We start from the raw sequence: 14132 nt of genomic DNA on the forward strand, positions 1-14132 counted from the left end.
CAGTTATTAATAATACCCAGCCTGCAAGATAAATTTTCCAGTCGTACTATAGAAAGAGGTTCCAGGGGATTAGGCTCCACAGGTGTGGATTGGGCTATGCTGTCTTTAAATTTAGATTCTCACCCAATGTTAAAACTAAATATTCAAGGACATGAATTTAATGGGCTACTGGACACAGGAGCTGACCTTAGCATCATATCTCCTCAAGAATGGCCAAAACATTGGCCATTACAACAAGCCACTCAAACGCTTTGAGGCCTAGGAGTGGCAACTAATCCCCATAGAAGTGCAATGGTAATAGATTGGAAGGATCCTGAAGGATGTGAAGGAACTATACAGCCATATGTATTGGGTCATCTTCCTATAAATTTATGGGGACAAGATGTCCTAGATCAATTAGGTTTGACATTAACAAATACCATCAATCCTAATGTGCCCACTACTAGGGCTAGACAAGGTATTAGGAAAGAAAAAAGATTAAGAGAACAAGAACAAGGTATAGCAGCACCAATTCAAATAGATCAAGGAATAAATAGACATGGATTGGGTTTTCAGAAAGGGCCACTGAGACAATCAAAATTACCTGGAAATCAGAAAGACCAGTATGGGTTCCTCAGTGGCCCCTGACTAAAGAAAAGATACAAGTAGCCCATGACCTGGTCAAACAACAATTAGTGGAGGGACATATACAACCTTCCATATCTCCCCATAATACTCACATTTTTGTTATTTAAAAAGAAATCTGGTAAATGGAGATTATTGCAAGATTTAAGAGCCATTAATAATGAGATGGTTATTATGGGACCTGCTCAATCGGGGATTCCCCAATTGTCTGCTTTGCCAAAAACCTGGCATGTTTTAGCTATAGATATTAAAGATTGTTTTGTTTTTTTTTTAATTCCAATTCATCCTGAGGATAGTCCACGTTTTGCATTTACTATCCCTGTGTGTCCGGGAGAATGCCGCGTGTGTGGGTCGGCATATTTCCCGGGAGCATACAGGGCATTGGCAGGAGTTTCAAAAATAAAATTTGTTCCTGTTTGAGTGGCTCGTGATTTTTGTGCCCAGCCAGACTGCGGCACAATACCTTTATTTTGTTTATTTATTGTTATGTGGTGCTGAAGATTGAACACAGTTCCTGGCTCGCACATGCTAGACAAGAGCTCTAGCTCTACCAATGAGCCACAATCCCAGCCCCAGGGTACCCCTGCATTTCTGAGACTGGTCTCAAATTTGCAATTCACCTGCTTTAGTCTCCTATGTCATTGGGGCTACAGGTATGCACATTGCACCCAGCTTAAGGGACTTAAATATATTAACAGTATATTTAAGAATCTTGGCAATTGTGAGGAAAGTACTTTTTTAAAGGAGACTGGAGACAAATATTTTTAGAGAACTAAAACATCTATGCCTTATGGCCACAACCATTTCTCTCCATCATTTCATGTTTAAGCATCCTATCATCGACGTTTAAGGCTACCATATTCTATCATCTTCTAATATCTTAGGATTCCCTTGATGCCTTCCCAAAATGTTACCACCGTCTTTGAAATGAAGTGCAGGTTGACTAACATTTTGCATCCCAGTGTTACTGTTGTTTACCAGTGACTAGTCCTTGCTTCCCCAAACGCTGAAATCTAACACTAGAGAAGCACGCCCAGGCAAGTGTAGAGTGGAAAGTGGAAGGCTTTATTAAAGGACAACAGAAAAGACTTCTCCCTGGAGGAAGAAGGGGACCAGAAAGTAGAATCCATGGAAAGAGGAGGTCTTCCCTTTTTTATATCTAAGGTCTTCCTTTAGTCCTCTCACATTCCTATCCTTTGTTTCCCCTATCCTGCAGTCAGGTGGACTGATAGGGGGGTGGGAGTAATCTTGGCAGGAAGGGCCTGGGGTGGTTTGATTAGCACTCCCCATTTGCTGGGAGCTACTTCCTTAACAGTTCTTTAGAGCTGGTTCCGGCCTTGGGGACATTAACATTTCAATTTCCCCTGGTGGTGTTTTGGTTTCCTGGACTCCATTCTCGGTAAAGGTCTCTGTTTTCTTTATCATACTTGATATTAGACCTGATTTATCTAACTACACTAACTACCTATCTTTAAATCTGGCTTCCCCAGGATCAGAGCAAGAAGTAGAGCTGAAGGTTTGGGATCTTAATTGGGGGTGGTAAATGTAATGACTAAAGAGGATTTGATTAGGATACTTTAGTGCTCTGAAGTGCCTGGAAAGAAAATGTGGACAAATCTAGGATTTCCCTTTTGTCCAACCCAGAGTAGATCAACAGTAAAAATTTTTTACGGGGGTTGGAAATTTGGCTCAGTGGCAGAGTGCTTGCCTGGCACACACAAAGCCCTAGGAGAAAAAAATATATATATAGACACACACACACACACACACACACACACACACACACACATTTTGTGGATGGAAATAAGGCACTTCTGCTGGTGCACCACCACCTCTGTGGTCCAAGGGCATTCAGAATTCTGGAGAGCTCCCTTTTTTTTTTTTTTTTTTTTAGTACCAGGGATTGAACCCATGAGCCCTTAACTACTGAGCCACATCCCCAGTTCTTTTTAAAACTTTTTAGAGACAGAATTTTGCTGAGTTGGTTAGGGCTCCACTAAATTGCTGAGGCAGCTTTGAAGTCAGGATCCTCCAGCCTGAGCCTCCAGAGCCAGTGGGATTACAGGCATGCACCACCATGCCAGGGTGGAGGACTCTCTCCTGCTTCCTTGTTTGTAAAGCACTAACCTAGTACAAGGTGATTGAATCATTATTGCCTCTTTACCTTTATTTGACTTTCCCCAGGTGTGAGCTTACAACAAAAGACCTGCCTTGAAATTCTACTTTCCTTGGATTCCCCTCTGTTGAACTTTGTTGAATGGAATGCCTGCCTAGCTTGGACTTATTCTTCCCAGCTCATGCCAAGCAACTGGAGGACTTGACTCGGAGTCCAAGGACTGGAGACTGCTGACCTCACGGCTACCCTTCCCCCTCTCTTACTGGGCCTGTTCCAGCCCAGTCTGGTTTGTAAATAGTTCTTGGCAAATACCCTGGAGGAAAATCGTGCCACTAACAATAGCAACTCTCTTTTTAGCTTGAATCTCTTAGTACTCAGGACTGTGAACTTGTAAAACCCAAAAATAACCTACATAATTGCAAAGGATTACCCTAACAGCCTAGTTCTACTATTACCAACATCAGATGTCATTCCAGTAGATATTTAGCTACTTGTAGTGGAAAAAGAACTGGGCTCATAGCCAGACAGACCTAGATTGAAGACCTAGCTAGGCTATGTACTAATTTTATGACTTGGGGCCAATCACTAATTTAAGCCTGTTGGAACTGAATGAGTGAATGTACAATTAAGTATTTGGAAAACTGCAAAGTGTGATCCTGTGACAAGGACTTAGACTCTTTACTTTTGCCTGCAAATGTCCAACAGGTGGCTAAACCCAGTATTAAAGACTTAGCATCTCTGCCTCCATCTTGCCTCCATCTTCTTTGCCTTGAATTCCAGGAACAAAATCTGATCCTAAAAACATCTTATGATGAGTTGAAGCCACTGTCATCACTCCCACCCACCTCCAACAGCAGCTTTCTTATTTCCAATAAGTCTTCCCCCACCAATCATGAGGTAATGATGGACAGAGGAGCCTGAGCAAGGTCTCCTGCTTTGACAGTGATAGACCCAACCTGATCTTTTATTAAAATTGGGAGCCATCTTGCCACAAAGCCATGAAAAGATAATTTCAGCTTTACTATAAATTACTGCAAATTCTGAACCTGCTTGGAATGCCTGCCCGTGCCTTGAACTCACCCATGCCTGGCTCTCTGACCAGATAGCAGCCCTTTCTGAAATTTCAGTGACACCTCACAAATCTTGGCCTTCCCTGGCCAGACAACGACCCTCTCTGAGGCTCTGTTTGCTTTTGTATGTTCTGCTCTCACAATTAGGTGGTGATGTGGTGGTTTAGCTAGTTCCTGTTTTGTACTTTATCTTGTTCTGAAATGACTTTTCCCACGACCTTTTCCTGACCCTATTTTGACCACCTATTAGACCCCTGTCTCATTGTTGAGGCAGGAGAAAGGGTTAAAATGGATAAGCAGGAAACATGATCTCCTTTGAGGTCAGGTCTCTTTGTAGCAGGACTGAGAAACTACAGACACAAGCCAACCGTCATCAAGACCAGGCCAACTCCTGTGTAAGTAGAGAAAAAGAAGAGAACTAACTGATAATGAGACATGTACTACCTGGTACCCAGACCCCAACCAAAGGAGGCATGGTAATCTGATTGGACCAAAGAGCGCATGAAGAGTTCCTGATCACTGAGTGCCTTACCCAGAATTGGGTCAGGGGCTAACTCCTTAACCCTATAGATCTATATAAACTCCTAGACAATAGCTGCTCTCCTTATCCCTCTCCTTGGACTTCTCCCTTTAGGAACTCTGAGAGTTAGTTTCTTTCTCTCTCTCTCTCTCTCTAATAAATTCTGTTACTTTGCTCTCACCCTGTGTCTGGATTTTGGGAGACAAAGAGCTCAATCCCATGCTCCATGCTACAGTATAGCTGCACTAATTATAGTTCCTTTCATACTTTTCACTATTTTCTGTTTGTTTTTGGGGGTAAGAGACCAGACCCGATTTGTTGGATTTCCAGAGTCAGGCCTCTGGCCTAGGACTCTGATAACAATACAAAGCTAAATGAATATATATATATATATATATATATATATATATATATATATATATATAGAAAAGAGTGATGGGAACATAACGCTAAGGGGATAAATCTATAGTCTTGGCCTACTGTGTTGATACCCCACATGCTTTCTTTTATTTTTTTATTTTTTGGTACTAGGGATTGAACCCAGGTATGTGAAACAGCTGAGCTACCTCCCCAGTCCTTTTTATTTTCTCTTTTGAAACAGGTTCCCAATAATTTGCTGAGGTTGACTTTGAACTTGTGATCCTCTGCCTGAGCTTCCCAAATTGCATGTACCACTGCACCTGGCAAGGTTTATTTACTTATCGCAGTGCTGGAGGTTGAACCCAGGGCCTCACACATGCCAGGCAGGTGCTGTAACATTGATCCATGTACCCAGCTCCCACTTTTTTTTATCTTGAGACAGGGTGTCACTAAGTTGCAGAGGGCCTCACCAAGTTGCCAAGGCTGGCCTCAAATTTGTGTTCCTGCTGTCTCAGCCTCCAGAGTTGCTGGGATTATCAGCATGCTCCACCATGCTGGGTTACACACCACTGACTTTTAAGAAAATGTCTGAGCTGGACATGGTCCAAGTGGCTCAGGAGGCTGAGGCAGGAGAATCACAAGTTTGAGGCCCTAAGCAACTCAGAGAGACCCTGTCTCAAAATAAAATATTAAAACGGCTGGGGAGTGGCTCAGTGACTGAGCGCCCCTGAGTTCAATTCCTGGTACCAAAAATGGTGGGGATGAGCCAGGTGTAGTGGTGCATGCCTGTAATCCCAGTGGCTTAGGAGGCTAAGGCAGGAGGATTGTGAGTTTAAAGCCAGCCTTCGAAAAATCGAGGTGCTAAGCAACTCAGTGAGAACTTGTCTCTAAATAAAATACAAAATAGGGCTAATGATGAGACTCTATGGTTGAGTGCACTGAGTTCTATCCAAATAAAAAAAAAAGTGGGAGATGGGATATAGCTTGGTGGTAAAATGGCCCCGGGGTTCCGTTCCCAGTACCAAAAAACAACAACAACAACAAAAAGAGTTAGCCAATCCTAATGGATCTTACTTGCAGAATCTGAAGTTGCTGTAGAACAGCTTCTTGATCCTGATCTCAATTGTGACCTGTCCTAAAATTTCTCATAGTAAGAACGTGCCTGAAGCTTTTGTGAGTGGAGGACTGAGTCAGCTGCCTCCTCAACTGTTGATCTTTTTTTTTTTTTTTTTTTTTTTAATTTCTACTGATCTCATGGCTGGCTAAATACTGGCAGGAAGATGATTTTCACATTGACTGTCCTTCTTTGTGTTACTGTTACCTTATCCTATGCTGTGGTAGAGGATCCTTCCAAGAAGAGTTCTGTATTCTGTGCTTTTCCCTTCCTGCCTAGTTTTCTATCTGTCTTCAGTACTGGCCTGCGAAACTCTCTGGCTTCCATCCCATTCACTTATGTAGCCTTTGCTCTGCAAGGTTGAAAGATCACCCTACTGATCCTTTGGAAGTTTTCTCAACTGGCTCATTGTTAATTTCTGCTTCTGTAGTCACCACACTCATTCTGCCTTTTGGGAGAACTTGGAAGCCCCTACCAACCCTCCAAGGATATTTGCAGGATGCCATAAAACACCTATCACCACTACTTTTTATTTTGTTTAATTTTTATTTAGTTGTAGATGGACACAATGACTTTATATTTTATTTACTTATTTTTATGTGGTGCTGAGGATTGAACCTAGTGCCTCACACTTGGAGGCAAGTACTCTACCACTGAGCCACAACCCCAGCCCCTACCACCACTACTTTGACATACACTGTTAAAGTGAATAAACCAGTGGTTCTTCCATGACCATGCTGGCTCCTCTTCCTCCAGGGCCTTTGCCAACTCTTCCTGACATTGCCTTGTTGAACTGTCCTGGGCCTGCAGACTTGGTTGCTCCAGTGCTCTTAGCTACCCCTGTTACTGCCCCTTTGGCAGGCCCTGTATATTCTGTGACTATATTAGAGAGTGTGCTTGGGGTGGATTCAGTGGGCCATGTACAAACAGTATGTGTGACAGGTACATTGGACTTTCTCTCCTACAGCATATTAGAGGAGGTGGCTCAGCCAGCTCAGGGAATGCTGAGTTGTCAACTCAGCTGAATGCTGACCATTTCCTGATGTTCTCCAGAGAGTTCCTATTCTGAGAGAGAAAGAGAGAGAAAAAAGGAAAAATAGAGATAGAAAGTGAGAACAGAAGGGGCTGTTCCTTTCTCTTTCTATAAATGAGTAAACCAGGGGCTTATCAATAGACAAAATTGTTAAGGTCATCAAGCTCCCATTTGATGCAGGAATTCCTTGTCTAGAGGTCCTGTCAGATGATCTGATTAATTTTATTTAAACCATTACAGAGTTAGGGAGAGCTCTATTGCAATGGCCCAGTGAACATCTTCCCCTATCTTTATTTTCTACTCTTTTTTTTTTTTTAAAGAGAGAGAGAGAGAGAGAGAACTTTTAATATTTATTTTTTAGTTTTTCGGTGGACACAACATCTTTGTTTTGTATGTGGTGCTTGGGATCGAACCCGGGCCACACGCATGCCAGGCGAACGCGCTACCGCTTGAGCCACATCCCCAGCCTTTATTTTCTACTCTTGCACTAGTATTTCTATAGAGAAGATTCCTAGAATGGGGATTGCTGAGTCAAGGGTATGCACATTGTACATTTCAACAAAGAGAATCAGTTATACATGGGTGCTCACACAGAGTGATTTATACAAAATAGCATTCATGGAAAGAAAGATTATAGTTCAAACAAAGGAATGACTTTCTAATAGCAAACAGTATCCCATTTCAGACCAGTCTGCTTTGATTTGGGTAGTTCAAGAAGAGACTGGAGTATCACTATGCTAAAGAGAAGATTATGTTATTTGGTATGAAATTAGAGTGATAATATCTAAGGAATTTCTGAAATTGAGCCTTGGCTTATACTCTGGAAAGCATCAGGAGCCTCTCCATGTGGTAAATCCCTCATGTTGGCCCATAGGCACGGACTCTTTCACAAGAACTGCATTTTCCAGAGCAGCTTCAGAGAACACCAAAGTCTTAGCAGGACAAGCTGTTAGATGGGTTTCCAAAGCACTCTGGCCCCATGCTATTGAGTTGCAGAAGAGACTTACTGTGTGGCTTTTCTTGTATCATTCAATAATAGGTATGTCCACTGTGTTCCCAGGAGGTGTGGTCTAGTGATTGCTGTAACCTTCCACTGGTGGTTTCAGGAGGTAAATAGGCTTTCTCTAATAGGCAGAGATACAAACCTGCAAGTATATATAATAGTCAAGTGGCAAATTTCAGGGATAGATGTTGTTTCCCAAACTTCAAGAGAAGCAGCATTAATAGTTCAAAAATCTTTGTAGGCATACAACCTCTTCCCTTAGTGTTTTGGCTCTTTATATTCTGTGGCTCGTGAGCCAATGGCATGACATCAAGTGTCAGAGGACAGGACTGGAAGATGTTATGCTTATGGTCTTCATTTGGATATGAATGTGTACATTTATCACTTCTTCTTTTCTGCTATCTGGATGAAGTTGCTCTGAAACATCAGTGCATATGGTGTGTACTTGAATATGTCATAATTTCCTTCCTTGTGAAATTCCTCTTCGAGTCATTAAACATGCCCACTGCCCATTGTGGACTGAGTAGTGTTGTGATGTGGATTCAATACTCATGGTTATTATTTTGGTACTGGGAATTGAACCCAGAGGCACTTAACGACTGAGCCACAAACCCAGCCCTTTTTATACTTTGAGACAGGGTCTCGCTGAGTTGCTTAGGGCCTTGCTATTTCTGAGGCTTGGCTTTGAATTCCTGATCCTTCTGCTTCAGCCTCCTGAGCTGCGGGATTATAGGAGAGCACCACTGTACCCGACCTTATAACAATTATTTATCAACAAATTTCTGCCTATGAATTTTATCACCTAGAAGTTAGCAATAGTTTTCTACACCCTATAACAAATGACCACAAACTCAGCAATATAAAACACACTTGTGCTATCTCACAATTGCCACAGGTCAAGAGTTTGGGCAGATTTGGATGGGTACTCTGCTCTGGGTTTCACAGGACTGGGACTAGGATTTCATCTGTGGGCTTTGGGGCCCACTTTAGAGTGAAAATGGCTTTTGAAGGAATTCATTTCTTTCTGGTGCTGAGGAATTAACCCAGAGGCACTCTACCACTGAGTTCCATCCCCAGCTCTTTTTATTTTATTTTGAGACAGACTTGCTAAATTGTTGAGGCTGGCCTCAAACTTATGATCCTCCTGCATCAGCCTCCCACGTCACTGGATTACAAGCATATACCACTGCACCAACAAAGAAATTCACTTTTTTGAAACTGTATTATTCTTGGTGGATTTGTAACTGAATGCAATGGTTCTCTTCTAGGTATGACATGACCAAAAGATAAAAGAAGAAAATCAGCAGAGTTATCTGCAAAGCAATGCTCCAAAAAAGGAAGCAAGGAAATTTTATTTGGGAGCCTATACATATTCATATAGAGAGGCAGTTAAATTATTTTAAAATTAAAAACAACTTTATTTGCCAAAAGGCAAAAAGAAAATTATATTACTTTTTTTTCTCAAATAATTAAATGGAATACTGGTTATCCTTCAGGTTCACATTATAACCAAACCCAAGCAGAGGCTGCCTCACCCCCAGTTACCCCATTTTACACAAGGGAGTAATGCCAGACAGAACTCAGCAGGATGGCTTTCTCGCCCCTCACTTCCCTACTCAATGCACTGTAGGAAGGGAAAATTCCACCCCAGTCCAACACTCTGAGTCACCTACTGCAGGCATCCTGCAACAGTTACATTGGACCTGGACTCACAGACACTGCTGGGTGAAGAAGTGGAAGCACAGCAGCTTAAACCTTGAAGCTTCCAACATTGAACTTTCCTCAGCTGGACCTGATCAGAGTGGAGATGCTGGATTTCCTACTTTCAGAAGAGGCCAGAGGGAGGCAGAACAGAGAGGGCGGGAATCATGCCCAGGAAACATGCTCATCCATAGAGGGCATAATTCTCTTTCTGTACATATCTTATCCCCACTTCAACAGTTGCCAAAAGCTCAGTCCTTGTCCCTGATGCTGACCCAATAACAAGGACACAGTTTTGAGAAAAAAAAGAAAAAAAGGAGATTTATTACTTTGCTAGCAAAGGAGAAACACAGGGAACTCCTGTCTCAAAGACTATGATTCTGCCCATTTTCAGAAATAGGAGGCTTTTATAGAGATAATTCAGAGAAAATGAGATTATGAAGGAGAGATCGGGAAAGAGAAGATCAGGGAGAATAAGATCAGGGAGGAAAGGGTTAGGGAAAAGAAGATCAGGGAGGAAAAGATCAGAGAGAAGATCAGGAGGAGAATAAGGAAAAGATTAGAGAAGATCAGGGAAAAGATTAGGAAAAAGAAAAAACAACTTGTAAGTTTCAAAGCTACAAGGAATATAGTCAAAGCATCAAGGGAACCTCTGTTACACAGCTGCAAGGAATGGGCCAAGCCATTCTGTAGAGATAGAAGAGCCTCCCTGAGGGGGATCAGGGGTCTTCCTGGAAAGGACAGAGCATATATGTTGGCCATGCCCACCCAAGTCAGCCAACACCAGGAACCCTTCCCCTCAGGACCAACCTGGCAATTACAGGACACTAGGGCTAGAGTTCCTAGCCTATCTTTTGGCCAATAACAATGTTATTCAGAACAAAAATATTTTGGATCATAAAAATCTAGGTTTAGTGTTCTGCTGTTGAACACTATCAGCAATGTTACAACAAAATAAAAAAGGAAGCAGAGGGAGAAGATGAAGACCCAAATGTGATTTGTTTTACTGAGAAACTCAGGCAAAGCCCTTGCAATTCCAATATAAAGAAAAGTGAAGCAAAGGCACTCACATCTACTAGGCTTTCAACCCATTTCCAGCTCTGGCCAACTCTGAAGCAGTTGCTCAGGTAGCTTTCAGGCACTATTCCCTGGTTCTGTCAAGAAAAGATTTCTTCCACCTTTGTGGGAAAAGCTGCCGGTTGGAATAGCTAGAAGGGTTTCCTGACCAGCAGATGGCTCACTCCTCACCAAGAGGAGATGCTCAGTGTTTCTAACATTGCAGTTTCAAATTCCCTCAGGCTGCAGGGCAAATCCTTCAAGAACAAAGGCAAAACATCAGCATGAGATGAACAAAAACAAAAATAAAACCCCCTCTATCACTTCAGTTGAGCCAACCTGCCTTCCGTGCAATAACAACAAAAATTGCTCTGGTTTTATCATCCTTCTCTGCTCAATGTCTAGGTTGTCAGGTTCTGCTGGACTCTCCCTTAGTTTTGGCTCTTCCCTTCTGTTGTAAGGGTCCGGTGGAGCATCGGAGAAAGAGACCACACAAGAGACTGGCTCCATGCAATTGGCAAAAGGGGATTTATTAATTCAGCATGCTGAGGTTCCAGGCTTACTCAGGAAGACAGAGCAGCCCAGAGCCCAGAACAGAGGTCAAGCAGAGCTTAAGTACACTTTTTTGGAGAGGGCGGGAGCGGGGGAGGCTTTGCATACATCAGAACAAATCATCATGAGGTGCGGGAAAATTGAACAACAATTCTGAGACAGGATTAGTACATTCATTGGTGGGAACAGTCTGGGCAGGGGTGATTGGTCACTCCTAAGCGGGGTACACATTTAAACTGATTGGTTTTGGGACCTGGATGCTTACATGCCGAGCTACTTGGAGCCCTTAGCTATTAAACAACCAGGGAACCAGGAGAAATATTTACTGGGCAGTTCAGGTATTGTCCTAACAGGGATTACAGGTTCTGAGGGTAGCAGAGGAATTTTAACAATACCTGGTCTTTTACTCTTTAGCCCAGTCCTTGCAATTTAGAGACTTTACAATGCCCAGTCTTTTACACTTTAACTCAGGCTTTTGCAGCTTAGAATCAGCTTAGAAATTTTACCTTTACACTGTGCCTGAAGCAAAAGAGCCAATGCCAAAAATTTCTCTTTCTTCCCCACCTCCTGTTTGGTAAACCAAATAATCAATAAAACAACCATTTGGAATTTCTCATTACTGCTGAGATTTAACTAGTTCCCTAAAGAAAAATATTTCTTCCTTGTACAACAATCCCCAGTTGCAGTGGAAGATCATACTCCACACATGGGTTAACTATTGCCATTAAATGCAGACCACAGGAAACAAGAAAGTTTAGCTGGGTGTGGTGGTCACACCTGTAACCTCAGCAATTAGGAGGCTGAGGTAGGAAGGAGGATTAGGAGTTCAAAGCCAGCCTCAGCAATTTAGAGAGGCCCTAAGCAATTCAGCCAGACCCTGTCTCTAAATAAAACACAAAAAGAGCTGGGGATGTGGCTCAGTGGTTGAGTGCCTCTGGGTTTCATCTCTGCTACCAATAAGTAAATAATAAATATATAAACAGTTGAGCAAAAATCTAAACATTCAACTGGGTCAGTGCTAGTATATGTGTTGGGTCCTATTTTTTCTTTTGCTCATACTTATGGACCTGGAATGTTCATACCTGGTTTCACAGGAAGAGGCTCAGGGCCAGGTTGGATCTACCATGTTGCTGAAAGCTCAGTCCTTGTCCCTGATGTTGACACAACAATGAGGACACGGTTTTGAGAAAAAGGAAAAAGGTTTATTGCTTAATTAGCAAAGGAAAAACACAGAGACTCCTATACCAAAAGCTGATTCTGCCATTAGCAGGAATTGGAGGCTTTTAAAGAGGTGACTCAAAGGCTACATTCCAACTCTGTAGGAGTTGTAATTCACTTGTTAATTTGGGAAATAGTAATTTCGGAGATCTGCTGCCATCCCCAAAGTCTGAATTATTTCATTCTTAAAGTGGGTGTGTGCTCAGGGACAGATAACTCAGCCTAGGATGGGGAAAAAAGGTAGTCCTGTTTCCTTTGGGATGAGGGAGGAGGAGATTAGGGAGGGGCTGGGAGAGAGGAAGAGAAAGAAAAAGGTCTGTTTTAAAAATAAGTTACAGTGGCAGAGCAGTCAGGGTTATATTCAAAGTACAATATGGACCACTGTTATAATACAGCACGTTTTGAAAGGTTAAAGTGGCAGAGAAGAACACTTACAAATAGCAGCCAGGCAAGTTCAGTTCAATATTAATAATGCTCCAAGTTGATTCTAGGAACCTAAAAGAAAAAGAGGGGGGCTGGGGATGTGGCTCAAGCGGTAGCGCGCTCGCCTGGCATGCGTGCGGCCCGGGTTCGATCTTCAGCACCACATATCAACAAAGATGTTGTGTCCGCCGAAAACTAAAAAATAAATATTAAAAAAAAATTTAAAAAAAAAGAAAAAGAGGGGCTCTGTCATTAGAGGAGGTCCCAGAGAGGGGACTTTGACTCAAGACAAGTGGGGTCCTTGGCATACAAGAATGAAAAAAATTTCAGTGCACGCCAGTCAGAGACACAAATTTATTTATGAAAGCAGATAGATATTCAAGGGAGAATGCAAGGCATCTTCAGAAGGAGAAGCAGCAACCCATTGGTCTGGGGTGTTAATATTTATAGAGGGGCAATAGCTAAGGACTGAACTACAGAAAACAGAGCCATTACACAATTTCACACCAGTTTTTCTAGCACTAGCTTATTGTCCTTGTATCCTGTTACTTTTTGCAGGCAAGAACCTGGGCCAAGGGCATGGGTGGGTTGCCCCAGTGTTTCTTGTTTTGCATTTCAAATGTTCATGGGTGTTTCCTGCATTCCAGAAGTTCTTGGGTGCTCTCTTTCTCACCCCCCCCCCACCTCCAGTACTGGGGATTGAACCCAGGGGTACTTTACCACCAAGCTGCATCCCCAGTCCTTTTTATTTTTTATTTTTTTGGAGACAGGGTCTCACTAAGTTGTTGAGGGTCTCCTTAAATTATTGAGGCTGACCTCAAATTTGCCATTCTTATGTTACCAAAAATTTGTTCCTTGTCCCTAATGCCAATATAATAATGAGACATGGTTTTTGAGAAGAAAGAAAAAGAAATTTTATTGCTTTGTTAGCAAAGAAAAAAACAGGGGACTTCTGTCTTCAGAGTCTGTCTCCCATCAATGGGAACAGAGGGTTTTGGGAGGTGATTCAAAGGGTACATTCTAGGTGTGCCCTAATAGGGGTCATAATTCACTTGTTAATTTGGGAGATTTCTTAGATCTTCTGGATCTAACTCCCAAAACCTGAATTATTTCATTCCTGAGATAGATGTGTGCTCAAGGATTGATAACTGGGTTTAGGATGGGGAAGAAGGGTAATCTGGTTTCCTCCAACATTAGGGAGGAAAAAAAATGTTCATTTTAAAATAAGCATGAAGTGGACCATTACACTCCTTCCTGTCTCAACAGTCACAAGTATGTACCACCTGTCCATCCTTTGAGACTCAGTAGTAGCACTGCAAAAAATAAAACAAGGAGAAGAAAA

Source organism: Urocitellus parryii, chromosome 5 (assembly GCF_045843805.1).
Source record: "Urocitellus parryii isolate mUroPar1 chromosome 5, mUroPar1.hap1, whole genome shotgun sequence".
In the NCBI taxonomy this organism is placed as follows: Eukaryota; Metazoa; Chordata; class Mammalia; order Rodentia; family Sciuridae; genus Urocitellus; species Urocitellus parryii.